The sequence below is a fragment of the Aythya ferina genome (assembly GCF_964211825.1).
Source record: "Aythya ferina genome assembly, chromosome: 2".
Lineage (NCBI taxonomy): Eukaryota > Metazoa > Chordata > Aves > Anseriformes > Anatidae > Aythya > Aythya ferina.
Genome location: NC_140297.1, coordinates 105,030,771 through 105,048,856, shown reverse-complemented (window position 1 = coordinate 105,048,856; position 18,086 = coordinate 105,030,771). Strand labels below are relative to the sequence as shown.

General features: G+C 40.2%; 1 long non-coding RNA gene across 1 annotated transcript in view; it reads left to right on the top strand.

Annotated features, from left to right (window-relative positions):
* Nucleotides 1-18,086, top strand: part of LOC311430942 — a 56,641-nt gene that overhangs the window by 23,224 nt on the left and 15,331 nt on the right. The gene's annotated exons all lie outside the window — the stretch shown is intronic.

Sequence of the window (18,086 nt, the reverse complement as noted above, 5' to 3'; positions counted from 1 at the left end):
TGGGCAGAGTGACCACGCAATGGTGGAGTTCACTATTCTTGGCGAGGCCAGGAAGGGGACCAGTAAAACCGCTGTATTGGACTTTCGGAGGGCTGACTTTGAGCTGCTCAGGACACTGGTTGGTGGAGTCCCTTGGGAGGCGGTTCTGAAGGGCAGAGGGGTCCAGGAAGGCTGGGCGCTCTTCAAGAGGGAAGTCTTAATGGCGCAGGAACGGTCTGTTCCCACGTGCCCAAAGACAAGCTGGCGGGGAAGAAGACCGGCCTGGCTCAACAGAGAATTGTGGCTTGATCTTAGGAGGAAAAAGAGGGTTTATAAGCTTTGGAAAAGTGGGCAGGCCACTAAGGAGGACTTTAAAGAAGTAGCGAGGCTGTGCAGGGACAAAATTAGGAAGGCCAAAGCTCATCTGGAGCTCAATCTGGCTACTGCCGTTAAAGATAACAAAAAACGTTTCTATAAATACATCAACACAAAAAGGAGGACTAAGGAGAATCTCCATCCTTTACTGGATGCGGGGGGAAACTTAGTTACAAGAGATGAGGAAAAGGCGGAGGTGCTCAATGCCTTCTTTGCCTCAGTCTTTAGCGGCAATACCGGATGTTCTCTGGATACCCAGTACCCTGAGCTGGTGGAAGGGGATGGGGAGCAGGATGTGGCCCTCATTATCCATGAAGAACTGGTTGGCGACCTACTACGGCACTTAGATGTGCACAAGTCGATGGGGCCAGATGGGATCCACCCAAGGGTACTGAGGGAACTGGCAGAGGATCTGGCCAAGCCACTGTCCATCATCTATCAACAGTCCTGGCTATCGGGGGAGGTCCCAATCGACTGGCGGCTAGCAAACGTGACACCCATCTACAAGAAGGGCCGGAGGGCAGACCCAGGAAACTACAGGCCTGTCAGTTTGACCTCAGTGCCAGGAAAGCTCATGGAGCAGATCCTCCTGAGAGTCATCATGCAGCACTTGAAGGGGAAGCAGGCGATCAGGCCCAGTCAGCATGGCTTTATGAAAGGCAGGTCATGCCTGACGAACCTGATCTCCTTCTATGACAGAGTGACGCGCTGGGTGGATGAGGGAAAGGCTGTGGATGTGGTCTACCTTGACTTCAGCAAGGCTTTTGACACCGTCTCCCACAGCATTCTCCTCAAGAAACTGGCTGCTCTTGGCTTGGACTGGCGCACGCTTCGTTGGGTTAGAAACTGGCTGGATAGCCGGGCCCAAAGAGTCGTGGTAAATGGAGCCAAGTCCAGTTGGAGGCCAGTCACTAGTCGCGTCCCCCAGGGCTCGGTGCTGGGGCCGGTCCTCTTTAATATCTTCATCGATGATCTGGACGAGGGCATCGAGTGCACCCTCAGTAAGTTCGCAGATGACACCAAGTTAGGTGCGTGTGTCGATCTGCTTGAGGGTAGGAAAGCTCTGCAGGAGGATCTGGATAGGCTGGACCGATGGGCTGAGGTCAACTGCATGAAGTTTAACAAGGCCAAGTGCTGGGTCCTGCACCTGGGGCGCAATAACCCCAAGCAGAGCTACAGGCTGGGAGAGGAATGGTTGGAAAGCTGCCAGGCAGAGAAGGACCTGGGAGTGATGGTGGACAGTCGGCTGAATATGAGCCAGCAGTGTGCTCAGGTGGCCAAGAAGGCCAACGGCATCCTGGCTTGTATTAGGAACAGCGTGACCAGCAGGGCTAGGGAGGTGATCGTCCCCCTGTACTCAGCTCTGGTGAGGCCGCACCTCGAGTACTGTGTTCAGTTTTGGGCCCCTCGCTACAAGAAGGACATCGAGGTGCTTGAGCGGGTGCAGAGAAGGGCGACGAAGCTGGTGAGGGGCCTGGAGAACAAGTCCTACGAGGAGTGGCTGAGGGAGCTGGGCTTGTTCAGCCTGGAGAAGAGGAGGCTCAGGGGTGACCTTATCGCTCTTTTTAGGTACCTCAAGGGAGGCTGTAGCGAGGTGGGGGTTGGCCTGTTCTCCCACGTGCCTGGTGACAGGACGAGGGGGAATGGGCTTAAGTTGAGCCAGGGGAGTTTTAGGTTAGATGTTAGGAAGAACTTCTTTACAGAAAGGGTTGTGAGGCATTGGAACAGGCTGCCCAGGGAAGTGGTGGAGTCACCATCCCTGGAAGTCTTCAAAAGACGCTTAGATGTAGAGCTTAGGGATATGGTTTAGTGGAGGGCTGTTAGCGTTAGGTTGGAGGTTGGACTCGATGACCTTGAGGTCTCTTCCAACCTAGAAAATTCTGTGATTCTGTGATTCTGTGATTCTGTGATTCTGTGATCTTACACTTTACTTACATATATATATTAAAGCTTTGGCACAGTAACAAATTGACATAGTGGAAAATAGATTCCTTGAAATGACCTTGTTTTAAATGTCAGCAGTACTTAAACTCATTTCCCGTACCTCCTGGTCGTCTCACCTTACTTCATACTAAAGGATCTGGGTAGCTTTCCGGAGTAGATTCTTAAGTGCAGGTGATTTGATGCTGGAACTGTGTGTTTGCCATTCCTGGTAAAGTGGATAATCTAAGATTTCAGTAAAAAGGTGATATAGCAATAGAGGACCATACAAATAATAAATGATAATAATTAATCAGAACAGTCTGAGCATGAAAAGTAACAGTACAGAGTTCCCCTAGGTTCCTCTTCCTGACATGAAATGTTCACCTTGAGAATGAATTGGCAGCTCATTCTCCATACCCATGCAATTTCCAGTCTCCCTGAGAGGCTCTATCAGCAGCAATTGTGTTTGTAATTTGTAGACATGTCAATCACCTAATTTCATATAGGCCACTGAACAATTATTAGAACACAACAATTTGGGTTACTACTGACCCAGGCTGGATTTCAGCTGGTAATTTACATTTGAAAGACTCCATATGGTATTGCAAGGTCTCAGAGCCTGCAGCTTCCAACTGTTTATTTAATTCAGGTATGCTTAATAGTTTTTACACACATTCATACAGTCCACACAACTTGGTATATGTGAATGGGTAAATGCCGTTGATTTGGCACTACACATGAAAAATATAGCTTACTAAATTAAATTGTGTGAGCCTAGGACCATTAATCAAAGTACCAGTGATTTCAGAATATTCAATTGTTTCTTGGTTTTGTTGGCCTGTGTGTTCAGACTTAGACCTCTCAAACTTTGGAAATATTTTCATGGATGCTTTTGCCCTCAGTTTTTCTGTATTTCCTGGCCTGTCTGCCTGTCCAGTCACAGAGAGCTTGATGTCTTTGAAATCCTCGGCCTGTAAACCCTGGGTAGAGCACTCTGCCAGCAATGGCATGGCATGTGTGTGGATTCACTCTTTTCATGGCCTGGACAGTGGACCCACAGCCTAGGGTTTGCTTTCTAGAAATCATCTCTTAGAACACAGTGGAGGTTTTCCCTAGACATGACAAACCTAGTAAGGTTCAGAGGTTCTTTTCTCTTTGAGTAGATGTTGTACAGTTTAGATGATGGACTTAAAAGCTTATTGTAGATTTTAATACTGGAAGAATTGCTAAAGCATTTGAACACCTCAGACCATGGTGAGGATACCTGATTTCTCTAATGCATTTGACATATATGCTTTTGCTGGGATTAAAACTTCAACAAAGTTTCAACTTGAACTGAAAACTTGCTTAATATCAGATTTTACAAAAGTCCTGACTCTTCCCTTGCTAGGAAAACCACAAGGGAGCAGCCTTTCTTAAGGTTTCTCAGTCCTTTTGGTTATTAACCGGAAAGCAAAGAGAGGCACAAACAAAAAGATGAAATTAGAGTAAAACTTCCTATAAATATCAGAGATTTCAACACTTGACAGTGGGCAACACATGAAGTTTTGGATCTTGGTGTGAGTGATAAATGCAACTCAGGTCTTATTTACAGTAATGCTGTAAAACACTTTGCTTTATTATTAGAGACAGAGCTCAATCTTGCATGAGACATAGAGTGTTTGGCCCAAATCAACAAGAGCTAATCAGCGTACCGGAAATTAACTAGGAAAGTAAATGCTTTGCTGCATTAGCCTGGGGGCTAAGAGAGCGTGCTTTAAAGAAGTGAGCCGCAAAAGTGCTTAGAAGGAGCCTGCCTCCATCAAACCATGAAGAGTCCAGATAGGCAGGTCTAGTTCATATGTAATTCTGCTTTTGGGAACAGCAATGGGCTCTGCACTTCACTAACTTGCAGGAATGAGATAAAAACTTCCTCCTCCCTGACCTATTTGACTATTAAGAAGCTTTGTAAGTATTGAAAACAAGCTTTAACAGATGACCTGTCCAAGCAACCCAAACCAAATATGTAAAGCCTGAACAGCTAAAGTAACTAAACTGGTAGAAAGGAAGATCCTGTTCTTATGCAACTGTCTTAAGAAAGAAAGAAGAAGAATGGTGAAATATACAGAAAATATGGTATATTAGCAGAATAGTTTCAAAAAAAAACATTTTCAAAGTTTTCTCAAGCTGTCAGCAGCTGTTTAAGTTTGCTCAAAAGTGATGAGGTGAAATGAAATCCTTTCATATATTATTATTTTTATATTTTCAGGTTCTTTTTTTTTTTTTTTTTTTTTTTTTTTTTTCCCAGCTATTATCTAGTGACACAGAAGATAATGCACTGTATCCAGGCAGAAGCGCTACAAAAAGATCAAACATTCCACTTCATCATCTTCAAATACTTTGATGCTACCATGGGCAAGAAGAATAGAGGAAAAGAAGCAAAAAGACACTTTAAAATAGGATCTAGAAAAGAAAGAGATTATACACTGAGGTGCTATAAATTACTGCTGGTAAAGCTGAGAAATCCCCAAAACACTAGAGATGTAGCAATCTGGTAATGCAATTAGAGATTTAAACTTCAGTGAACAACCCTTCCTCCCCCCATGCTTACTTGGAGAAATATACTCCCTGCTGTTCACCTGATAGTCTCAAGAGGAAGGTAAATGTGCAGGTGGCCTACATATGAACTATCCATGATTATATGAGCATGATTTACCTTAGTGTTAATGCAGTAATGGGAGTACTGAGGGTCAAGGCCCATTTCCTTCAAAAAAAAATATCTAAAAGCCACACCTCACAGTTAAAGTATAACATAGGTAATCCTAAGTCAACTTTTCATTATTTACTTTTTGCCTCATGAATTTAGAATGGCACTTTTTCTTAATAGCAAGGGTATAGTAAGCTTTCCTAATAATCCCTCCTCCCCCCCCCCCCCCCCCTTTTTTTTTTTTCATCCAAATATTAAATGCTTATTTCTTTTCATGTACTTTTGAGAGACTGAGTATGCTGACACTAGATGAGGCACACCTGACCAGGTGGGGCACAGTTGTTCAGGGCAATAAGTTGGCTGAGCTTATTAGCAGGTCTTTAAACAAGATGTAATAGGGAAAGGGTATATATCACTGACTGATGGAAGTGTGGAAGTGAACCTGGGAATATTGTCAGTGATGGAAGACTTAAACCACCTGTATGCCTGTTGGAAAAGATACACAGCAGGCAGAAAGCAATCCAGGAGACTCCTGAAGTGCATTGAGGATAACTTCCTGGTCTAGGTATTAGACAAACCAACCAGAAGAGAAGTGTTACTGGACCTGATGCTCACCAAAGCAGATGAACTCATTAAAGAGTTTAAGACTGGAGGCAGTCTGGGCTGCAGTGACCATGCCGTGGGTCAGTTTGTAATCTCAAGGAATATGGGCCTGGCAAAGAGCAAAGAAAAGGCCCTGAACATTTGAAGAGCAAACTTCAAGCTATTTAAAAACATAGTGGAGAAGATCCTCTGGACACTGTCCTTAGGGACAAAGGAGCTGAACAAAGCTGGCAGCTCTTTAAGGATGTTTCTCTAGAACACAAGAACTCTCCATTCCCCTGTGCAATGAAGCAAGCAGAGAGGGCAGAAAACCAGGATGGCTGAGCAAGGACCTTCTGGGCAAACCAAGGCACATGCAGGATATTCACAGGCAGTGGAAGCAGGGACATATGGCCTGCAAAGTGTACAAGGATGCTGTCCAAAAATACAGGGATAGGATCAGGAAAGCCAAGGCATGGACGGAACTGAGCTTGACAAGGGATGCAAAGACTAACAAGAAGAGATTCTATAGGTGCATTGTCCAAAAAAGAAAGGCCAAAGAGAGTATACCCCCTCTGATAAATGAGAAGGGAGAACTGGTAACAACAGCCATGGAAAAGGCTGAGGTACTCAACTTCTTTGCTTCAGTCTTCACTGTCAGTCAGGCTTCCCACATCTTGAGTCCCTGAACCCTCAGGTGAGGGCTGTTGGAGCAAAGTCCCTTCCATTGCAAGTGTAGAGCTGGTTTGACACCACTTGATGAAACTAAACAAATACAAGTCTATGGGCCCTGATAACTTGCATCGCAGGGTCCTGAGGGAAATGGCTGATGCAGTTGCCAAGCCTCTCTCCATCATATCTGAAAAGTTCTGGCACTCAGATGAAATCCTTCGTGACTGGAAAAGGGAAAACATCACTTTTATTTTCATTTTTATTTTATTTTATATTTTCATTTTATTTTATATCACCTGGAGCACCTCCTCCCCCTCCTTCTTCTCTGACCTTGGCACCTGCAAGGTTGTTTCTCACTCCTCTCTTTCTCCCAGCTTCTGTTCCCCAGCTGTTTTTTTCTCTGTCTTAAACATGCTCTCACAGAGGCGCAAACAATACCGCTTATTGGCTTGGCTCTGGCCAGCAGCGTGGCCCTTATCTAAGATGGGGCAGCTTCTGGATTTTTCTTGGAGAAGCCACCCCCACTACCAAAACCTTGCCATGTAAAATCACTACAAATGGGTGCAAGCTGGAAACTAGGAGACTCTGCTTAAATATGAGATAATTTTTATTTATTTATTTATTTATTTATTTATTTATTTATTTATTTATTTATTTATTTATTTATAGTGCATCTGACAGAGCGCTGCAACAGTCTGCCCAGGGTTGTTGTGGAGTCTCCTTCTCTGGAGACATTCAAAACCCGCCTGGACCCATTCCTGCATGATGTGATCTAGGTGTTCCTGCTCCAGCAGGGGGATTGGACTGGATGATCATTCAAGGTCCCTTCCAATCTCTAACGTTCTGTGATCGTGTGATCTTTAAGGTCCTTTATAACCCAAGCCATTCTATGATCCTATAATTCTATTATATGATTTTTTCAGTCTGAGCACTTTCTCTGTGGTAAAGCAACAGTACTGTTCCTTCCAACCATCCCCCTGCCAACATACAGGTACTCTGCATATTCTCTCTCCCTTGTTTTCTTTGAGCATCTCAGTATGCTTTTGCTTAGAGGTGGATATGAATAAAAGTAAACAAACAAGGAAAACTTCATACAACTTCCCATTTAGGCTTAGTTAAGGAATGTATGAAGCTTTAGAAGAGAACTCATTTTGTTAAGATTACCTGGACAGCAGCAACATTAAAAGAGTTCAATCTTTGGGGTAACCACCTCAATTTTTACAGGTTTCTCATGAAAAAAAAGTAAAAACAGAAAACAGAAAACAGTGTTGAAACTGTTCTTTGACCTTAAGTGACAGTGGTAGTGAGTCTGTGATAAGTTCAGCAAGGAATGGCAGGAGACAAACTGTATCAAACCTTAACCTCAGTCACATGGAGGAAGTGTAAGAAGATCTGCATGTAAATGAAAGTGTTTCATATGCTCTCTTAATATACCATAATATTCCCGGGCTGTTACTCCGTGTATATTCTGACTTATTAACACAAGCATTTTGATAGATGTCTATTACTTCTTCCAAACAAAGCAAGACATTACAAATGCAATGTGTTTTAGACATAATAAGCAGGGAATCTTAGTCCCTTTATTCTACTAATAATGTATCAACATGAACAAAGTGCTTCTTCAAGTTATTTTAACAAGTGACCAAAAGATAATGAAAATGCCATTTAAAGAGTAAACTGGGTCAGTTTCATGCAGAGTTGAGTCCATTTCCAATAGAACTGTGACGATCTGGAAGGCAGAATTTTTCAAAAGAGAACCATGAAACTCAGACATTTTTTAAAGGCAGTACTGTCTTTCTTCCCTTGCATTGGTCTTAAGGAAGTATGAACCATTAAGCTCTTTATATGTCAATTTAGTTTTCTTCTATTAAATGACAAATCCATAACAAAGGCTGGAGGGGTGGAAGGTCAGGTGTCCCAGTCCTATTGTTGCTGCTGCAGGGATAGGAGAATATTAATGGCATTAATTAATGGCAGAAAAAAGAGAGCCTGGATTTAATATTAGTAATATTGGTAGTAATACTATACAATAGTAGTATACAATAGTAGTAATACTTTCGGAGGCTGTATTACTATGTCACCTATCATCCTGGTCATACAAAACAGGATCACAGGGATTTAGGTGTTGGGCAGATAGCAGAAAACCAAACTTCTTCTTTACTCCTCCCACCTAAAACCAATATCCCTGTGTTATCCTCATCTATCAGATTTCCCCTTGTTATTTTGGAGAATATATTGCATTAAATATTTGAGAACTTCTGTTTTGGAGATGCCTGTGGAATGAACATTGTGATCATAGACTCATCGAATCATAAAAATTGGAAAAGACCTTCAAGATATCTGGTCCAACCATACCCCTACCACCAATGTCAACCACTAAACTATGTCCCGAAGCACCAGGTCACTCAACCTTTCCTAAGCACCCTCAGGTACGTTAACTCCACCACTTCCCTGGGCAACCCGTTACAATGCCTGACTACTCTTTCTGAGAAGAAATGTCTCCTAATTTCCAACCTAACTTTTGAGTACTATATCTGGGTCATTTATGAAAATATCGAAGAGAACTGGCCCTAAAATGGAGTTCTGTGAAAATCCACTAGTGACAGGAAGTTAATAGGAATTTCCAAAATGATACAGAGATAGCAAGGATGATATGCCCAGATGTTTTGCCTCTTTGTGCACTTTTATTATTAATGATAATAAGAAATCAAAGCTTTAATGATAGAAAACTACAATCAAGGCTGTATTTTTAGTTTTCAGTGTCTCAGTATTCAATAACCACAATCTTCAAGATGATCTTTATGACAAATCTATGTTTTAAGAAACCTTTCAAACACATGACAAAGTCAGCCCTCTCTTTATAACCTCCAGCAATACCACCTTGTGCTCTGATCTCTCTAGATTTTACATGCTATGCTAGACAGGTTGACTGCTTGACTGTCAAACTCCAAGGAAAACAGAAGTACTGCTAGTGATTGTGTTGAGTGCTGTACAGTTACCACTGTCCCTGTTCAACACTGAGCCTGTCACTTGATACATCTCTGGTGAGCACTGACTCCTGGGATAAAGGCTGCAAGTCAAGAAGTTTAATCACCCAAAGTCTCATAAGGATCCTACATCAGGGAAAACACCAGTTGCAATGTTGTGTCGATTTACATTCCTCCTGAAGCTATGTTCAGAAGCAGAATGCTTAAGTTCTTGTTTGAAGCTTGTGTCTCATGTGGTTGACTACATCATATTTGGTTTTCTGATTTATGCAGCAGAGGTTGGAAAAAGTGTTGCTCATAAATACTCTTCAGTTTCTTCAAGTGTTTGGAATTAGCTTATGATTTAATATTTATAAAGTATTTTGAAATCTTTGTGAAAGGTGATATAGAATGCACTTTGAGGGACAATTTCAGCTATGCAACGTCAGGCCATTCCAGAGAAGAGCTTAGAAAGACAGCAAATTTAATTTCAAAGAATATAATACTATTAATACACTTTGTCAAAGGGGATCCTAGGGCAACCTGCAGATGAGAAAGGTGATACACCAGCAGAGCTGTAGGTTCCTGTGGCATGCTTGAAGCTGCGTAATCTCACAAACATGAGACTCATTTATGAATTATTTGTAAGTTGCAAAATGGCAGGATTTTTTGTTTTGTTGTTTTTGTGTTGTTTTTTGTTTTGAGAAAGATGCTAAATGATGAATAACAAAGTTAACTCAATTTTAACATCTAATTTAGCATCTAATATCCATCAATACAAGGAGACCATGACATCTTGCTAAAGAAAACCTATATTTTCAAACACAACGGCCAATTATTACAGTAATTTTCTATTCCCCAAATCTCTGATTGCCAATATCTTCAGATGGCTTCTCATGTTGTTTTATAGCTGCAGCTATTGCTTAGTGGCTTCCAATGAGCATTCCAGTAAATATTGACTGTTTTTCTTTGAATGGCTGATAGTGTTTAGCTTTATTCAAGTAGGAGCAAACAAGAATCTTTATTTTTATTATTATTTTTTAATAATATCTCTTTAACAAAGAGATGAATATAGCATATTAAAAATTATTTTGAGTTGTGCACTACAGAGATTACTGAGTCCATGACGGACTCCAAAGACATCAGTCTCACTTCTCAGGAAAAGGACCCCTATGAAAGCCAAAACAAAAATAATTAAGTCTTACAGGCATCAATAGTCTTCAAAGAAAACAAACAATCAAACAACAAAACTAAATCAAACCAACTAACTAAGGAATAAAAAACAAAAACAAACAAACAAACAAACAAACAAAAAAACAGGTGCCAGAAGAAAACAAGTGAAAACACAGATGTACAGGGGCAGAGGAAAAGGAAGGTAATTAAATGGAATATCAGCACAGGTATTGTAAAGGCACTGTGGTTTTGAGTTACAATAGCACATTACTACAGCATGAGGAGTCCTGTTCAGTACTGAACTCAGAATGGGAACATATTACTGCAAGCTGCTGTGACACCTCCCCTTCTGCTGCTGCTAGTGCTGTTTCTAAGGACTTTTTCTGTCTGCACTGGAGAGATTCTCTGCTTAATACAAGTCTGCATGAAAGAGATCACAAAAGGCTGAAAATTATTTCACTTGCAAGGTGAAGAAAAAATGCTTTTAATGCCTTAAATTTTAAATCTGATTGTTTTAACTTACTTCTTCCTGAGGTTTCTGCTACATGTTTTAGGTGGCAGAGTTATGATGCTAATGAGCTGACCATCTCAGATATAGTCTGAAGTGAGTGCCTTGGGAGCCTTGTTTGATAAGTGGTAATGGCAGAAATTTGAGGAATGACCCATCACAGTGGCCCTTGATCATGCAGTACTGTTAGAGTACTGTTTTGATCGTCTCTAATTTAGAACGTGTATCACTGAAAACAGTTTAAAAAAGGCAGGAGGGATTATCAAAGAGAAATGGCTAAATAAAAATAAATAAATAAAGTGGCTTTTTCTGTATGAAAAAGAGATGAGCAGGCCTCAGCATAGGTATAAATGAATTTGAGGTTGTAAGGAGTGGAACTGATTGCTTACTGCATCTTCCCTTACAGGAGCCCAGGGTAGGAAGAGATAAAAAAAAGCTAACATATAGGTTAACTTAGCAGTCTGCAATGTGTAGTTTTGCTGTGCTACTCCTTGCCAGAAGATGCTGCAATTATTTAAGTTTACATGGATCCCAGGGAAAGCTGGTGAAGGTCATGGAAAAAAAATCCTTGAGGGATTTCTAAATATATATAGGAATCATATCTGGCTCAGGAATTACTAGTGCTGCAAAAAAGTTTGGAGGTTTGGCAGATACTTAGGTTGAAATTATATTCTAACTCTGTTCTTTTACTCTGTTAAGACACTCACTTTTGTTCCTTCTGAGGGATGGACGCAGAGCTGAAAGCACTTGGTCTGACCAAAGATGATTCATATTTTCTGGCATGCAAGTGGGAAGAAGTCCCACCCTAGGCTCTGCCTGGGTTGTCCAGGTTTGCCATGCTGGTTTGAACACATGCAGTAAGAAAGAGCAGTAGTGCAAAGTAGCACTGAGGAATTGAATGATCTGTAGATACTGTGTGCTACAAGAAGGAAAGGAGCAAAAAGGAAAGTACCTGTGGTGGAAAAACAGGCAGTTAAAAGCTGCATGAGAGTTTAAACTCCCTGGAAATGGAAGAGTTTTAAACAGCACTTCACTTTGCCTTTGCTAGCAATGGATGTCAGCAAAAGGCTGAGATTCAGAAAGTAGTCTTCTTTCTAACAATAGAAAGAGCTCTGAAGCTCTTGATGTGTTTAATAGCTTCCACTTAACTCATGTAGAATAGACTGTCTATTCCGTAAAACTGCTAGAAATATCTGAAGATTCCTGCATTCTACAGGGAAATCAAATTGATGAAGAGGCTAAGAGGCTTTAAAAAAAAAAAAAAAAAAAAAGTGAGTAAAAGATGAACCCATGCATGAGTTCAGTATCGAATTAGGCTGAACAGCCATTTTTTTTGTTGTCTAGAACAATAACAGGTGGTGCTAAGATGGCAGAAACATGCAAGGGATGGCAGAGCATGTGCAATGTACTCAATTACCTGAGGTTAAGAGGTTTTCATAAGCAAAACAAGCAATGGTTTCATAGAATTTCACAGAATGATTTGTTTTGGAAGGGACCTGGAAGATCATCTAATTCTAAGCCCCTGTCATAGACAGGGACATTTTCCACTACACCAGGTTGTTTCAAGCCCCATCCAACCTGGCCCTAAACACTTTCAGGGATAGGGTAGCCACAGCTTCCCTGGGCAACCTGTTCCAGTGCCTCACCACCCTCTGAGTAAAGAATTTATGGCTAATATATAATCTAGTCTTTCCCTTTTTTAATCTAATACCATTACTCATTTTCCTATCCCTACACTCCCTGAAAAAGTCCCTGCTTTTCTGTAGGCCCCCTTCAGGTACTGAAATGCTGCTATAAGGTCTTTCTGGAGCCTTCTCCTTTCCAGGCTTAGTGACCCCAACTCCCTCTGCCTGACACCATGGAAGAGGTGCTCCATCCCTTTGCTCATCTTTGTGGCCCTCCTCTGGACTCATTCTAATAGGTCTATGTCCCTCTGGTGGTGGGGACTTCCAGAGTTGATTGAAGATTGGGTTTCACAAGAGTAAAGCAGAAAGGGAGAATCACCTCTCTTAACAGGATGGTCATGCCCAGGATAGAGTTGGATATAGATATTGATGTAGCCCAGGATACACTTGGCTTTCTGGGCTGCAAGCTCACATTACTGGCTCATGCTGAGTTTCTTTTCAAATAATAGCCCCAAATCCTTCTCCTCAGGGCTCTCTCAATCCATTCTCTGCCCAGCCTGTATTTGTGCTGGGGATTGCCCCAGCCCAGATGCAGGACCTTGCACCTTGTTGAACTTCATGAAGTTCACACAGGCCCACCTCTGAAGCTGGTCAAGATCCTTCTGGATGGCATCTCTTCCCTGCTATGTGTTGACTGCACCATACAGCTTGGTGTCATCGGACAACTTGCCAAAGGTGCACTCAATCCCACTGTCCATGTCACTGACAAAGATGTTAAATAGTGCTGATCCCAATACTGACCCTGGAGGAACACCACTCATTACTTATCTCCACACAAATTGTTGGCTATTTATTCAGAAATGCTGAATGACATTATGCTCAAATAGACAGGGAGACTTTGATCTTTCCAATAAAATATTTCTATTTAGCTAAAATGTATCGTAATCCCTGTAATTTATAGATGGTTGGTGTTGGATGAAAGTGACCATATGCAATTTATTGCTCCTACCAAAAAGCAAGTCTGAACATGCTGTCCTGACAAACATGTTTCTTTTGTACAACATTTGAAATAGTTTAATAGATCAAGAGACTAGAAATACCTATTGTGTATCTCAATCTGATAAAAACATCCCATCTGATCTCAGACAAAAATGTTTCCACTGAGGGACAGTGCTAACACTAAAGGTGGGACCTTAAAGAAAACAATGAAAACTGTCATTGAGTTGTGCTTCAACCAATATAATCTTCAAATCTCAGGACGAAGAATGCTATTTTTGAACCAGACATCTTATTGTTAATTGTCTGCAAGAGATAACAATTGCCTTTGCTTGTATGGCTGGCTTTAAACAAGAACAAGTGAATTTCCTGTAATTCTGATAAAGCTTTAACAGAATTTCATTGACTCAGGTAAAAGACAGGTTGTCTTGAAGATTAATACTTTTAGAAAATGTATCTCATATAATTAGAATGATTTCAAACTGTAAATTATATCAAAATATTTTGGGGGAGTTGTTCAAATTTAGCTTTAATGGGAGAATTGAATATTCACTTCAGAAATGGTAGCAAGGGGTCATAATTGCAGAGATGGGTGGTGGCTGCTACCTGAGACCCTGACAGAGGGTAGCCTTTTGCGTCAATGTATAGAGTTATTAGCCCTACAAAAGCATCATTTAAATCTAGACAAGTGCAAACTGCTTAGTGAATAGCACTTCTTACATTGTTTCTAGGCAGGAGATGTAAGTCAGAACAGGGCCAGTCCTCTATTGCTTGCACTGGTGTTGATTAAATTAAACAGTTTTCCTCTTCAAAGTAAATCACTTTCTTAGAATTTCAGAATCCAACTATTTCTGTTTCCAGTGAGAGGAACTTTGTCATGGGATAAAGGTTTAATCCCCAATACACTGTGCATTTTAATCAGTTTAAATCTTTCTGACATTTCACAATCAATGGGTTTTAATAATCTTTGGTGTGTGGGGGGGAGGGAATTACACTAAAGGCAAGCAGTAATACTTTTCTGGCTTCCCTCTTTGCTTCTACTTGCTTTTTATTTCATTATTACGAATCTTAGCATGAGACCCAGATCTTTTTTTTTTTTTTTTTTTTTTTTTTTTTTTTTTTTTCCTCAGGCATTCTTCTTCTCTTGATGATTTTTCATCTTATGAAGCTCTAATCCTCCGTTTGTGACAACATAATAATTTCCACAGCAGCTAATTGCAATATTTGTAACCACTGATTAGAACTACAGGTGGGGATATGTAGTCAGGATCTACTGAAATTAAAAAAAAAAAAAAAAAAAAAAGTTCCAGACAAGCCAAAATATGTGATAGAGAACAGAACTGTTTTCACAATTGTGTTTGCAAAGCAATTCTTCTTTTAATGCAAACAACCACAACAGTTTGATGTAAGCATTCACTGACAGCAGAGGACTTTTCTAGACAGAGCTTTTCAGTGACTTGTTTTCCCTTATGCTCTCCCTACAGGAACAATATACTGGGTGAATAGAATTGTAGTTTCTTTTTTTGGAGTCACAGAAAAGTAAACTAATGTTTTTGGCAGTCTGAGGTCTCTTTCTGAATGATTAGAAACTGGAACAAAGCACATAATTTTGGTTTTATTAACCACTAAATGTTTGCTTAGAGATAGAATGAGAAAGAAGGAAATAATTTTACTGTAACATAGAGAAAGGTAAGTAATTTGCCCTTAGGTGAAGGCATACAGTAGCACTGTCCCAGCCCCAGAGCAGCAAGTGGCTGTAGCTTACCTCTTCCTTGCCTTCTTGCCCTCCACATTGGCATGCTTTAATCATCCTTTCACATTCAACCAGGCAACACTGAGTTGGATCAAGCAAAGCTGAGAGCTCAGCTCATCCTATTACCTGGATTTTTAACTTAGACCTTTAAAAGTAGCTTTCCACATTGTTCCTAGAACTGCAGTCACAACATTTTATTGAAGTGTTTTGTGTATTGCAGTCTTGAATTTTTGAATCAGAAATGAATGGGATAATTACAAGGGAAAATGTTTTGGAGACAATAGAAGAGAAGGCATTTTACCTCTGAGCATGAAGGTGGGCTTCTCCATGCATCTGTGAATCTATTCTTCCCTGCAGTGTTTCTTCCTTCAGATTGCATGAAGGCTGCAACACCCAGCAGGAAAGATTAAAAAGGGCTGTGACAATCTAGCCCTGAGAGAAAAATAGAGTACAGACATGAAAATAGCTAGACCAGGCTTAGATAAAACAAAAAACAAAAACTATGCTTTTATTCACTCTTTGTCTTGAACCTAATTCAACCTATATTTCTTTGAGGATTGAAAATGTTTATTCAGATCTTTATCACAAATCTAAGAGAGATTTTAATGCCAGGTTTCATGCTGTGGAAAGTAGAAAATATTATTAATTAATAGTTTTTCCGGCCTTTCACTTTTGACTAGTAAATAATGGTTTGAATTAGAAATTGGTTATTAAATGGAAGTTTGAAAATATGAACAGACTCAGGATAAAACCAACTTAAAAAAAGACAAAGGAATTTTTCCTCCAACTTTTATTTAAGTGGCCTTTACACCTAAGAAAATCACCTCGAAGTCAATACTATTGATTACATTTCAAAACTCATTACTATGACAGTTTGAAGTGAAGTGGCAGGCTATCAGCCTTTGATTTAGATCACATTTATCAGCACTGTAATTTAAGATATATATTTTCAAAAGGGTTTGAACCTTCATTTGCAACAATTTGTAAGATTTCAGTCATTAATCAAGTATGTGTTACTTGCAAGGACATTATGGTTTGTTTTTGTTTTTGTTTTTGTTTTTGTTTTTGTTTTTGTTTTTGTTTTTGTTGTTATTGTATAAATCACCCAGTTCCATTCCAAACCCATAAATGGAGAAATCTGTATATACGCTGTAAATGCTTCTAATGACAATGTGCGTGTACATGTATACTAATCAATTCAAATAAATCAGTGTTTCATTTTTGCATTTACCTTCAGTGATATTCATTGAGTGACCATGACGATCAATTAAAAAGGATTTATAGTCTCAGTTACAGGATCTTTTGAAATTATTTCAAAATTGATATGGACAAGATTTTTCCTGTAATGGGAGATGTGCACTGGTCTGTTGGAAAAAGAAATGTTCTTCAAGAGAGTAGAAAAAGTTTAATATTGTGTATATCAAAAAAAGTAATTTGAAACTGTAATTGTGAAGCAACTGCAGTTGCCTTTGCTCTCTAATAGAAGAAATCAGTTGCGGGTAACCAAATATAAAAGTAAAACAGAACAAAACAATCAAAATTTCTGTGGACAAAGACATGGATTAAGTGCTTTGGTGTTTTTCTTTCTGCTTGTCAAAAAATGGTGGTAAGTAACACTGAGATAACTATAGTCAGGCTGTGGTAGTCCTCACAAAACAATAAGTTAAATGAAATATTTTGCTCAGGAAAATTGTAGTGTATTCTTTTCTTGAAAACTGGGCTACTACCTGCACATTTTCTGTCCTGGTCACTGTGGGATGCTGCCTGGCTCCAGACACAATGGTCTGTCACCACAGTGTCAGCAAGTCACTTCAAGACCTGTTACTGCTTGGCCTCACTAGTAGGTACTCCAGTGGGTCTTCTGGTGAGACAGAGTTCACAGAAGTGCTCCTTTTCCCATTTCCACCCTTTGATTCCTACTTCTTTTATCCTCTCTAACAGTGTCAGCTTTTAGACTCCAGTCTGTTAGTACTGTTATATCCAATTATTTCTCCCTCTTTTAGACCACTTCTGAAAAAAAGTGTTCTTATTTGTGGACCCCCATTTACACATCTTTGCAGCTCCAAACCAATGAAGGTCTATCAGTTCATACTGTGTGATTACCTGAAAATAAAATTGATGCCATATCATACAAACAGAGTTTGCTCCATCTAGAATCCTCAAGGGATATTTCCTTTGTGATCCCCTGGTGACTTTTAAAACTTGGCAAGGACACATGAAGCATCTGCTGGTTGGCCTAGCAGTATAGTGTTATGTTTGTGGTCTTTATTTCTTCAGTCCACTGAACTGCAACAGCCAGCTGCTGAAGTAAGTGCACAAAATGGTTTGTCCTTAAACCCGAGTTGAGCACTTAGGACAGACAGCAGTGAGATCAACTTTGGCTTACTGCTACGAGGTTGAGATTCCTGTTATTCCCTTGTAAGATGTCAGTGCCAACATGGGTAAGAAGTGCCATATTTATTCTTCCAGCTTGGAACGAGTGAGAGTGCCAGTTCCTGTCATTCTTCTGGCCAGTTCTCTCCCAGAAGCTCCCTGCCTATTTAACCTTTTTCTAGACAGAACTGGAGTCTGTGACCACAACAGACAGTTACAACTGAGAGCAATTCACCTGCTTGTGTCCATTCCTGAATGCTACTGAGTCAATATTTGAATGTAATACTAAAATTGCAACTGTTCATAGGCATTTCAAATAAAAGACCAAGTTTGACGTTTGAATTGCTTATGGTGAAAAATTTGACCAACGAAGTCCTCAATATTAGGTGATAAATATTTAAAAGTCTACATGAAAACAAAATAACCTGTGTTTTGTTGTGGCATATGTTCTTACCTTTGACTTACTATGATTTCA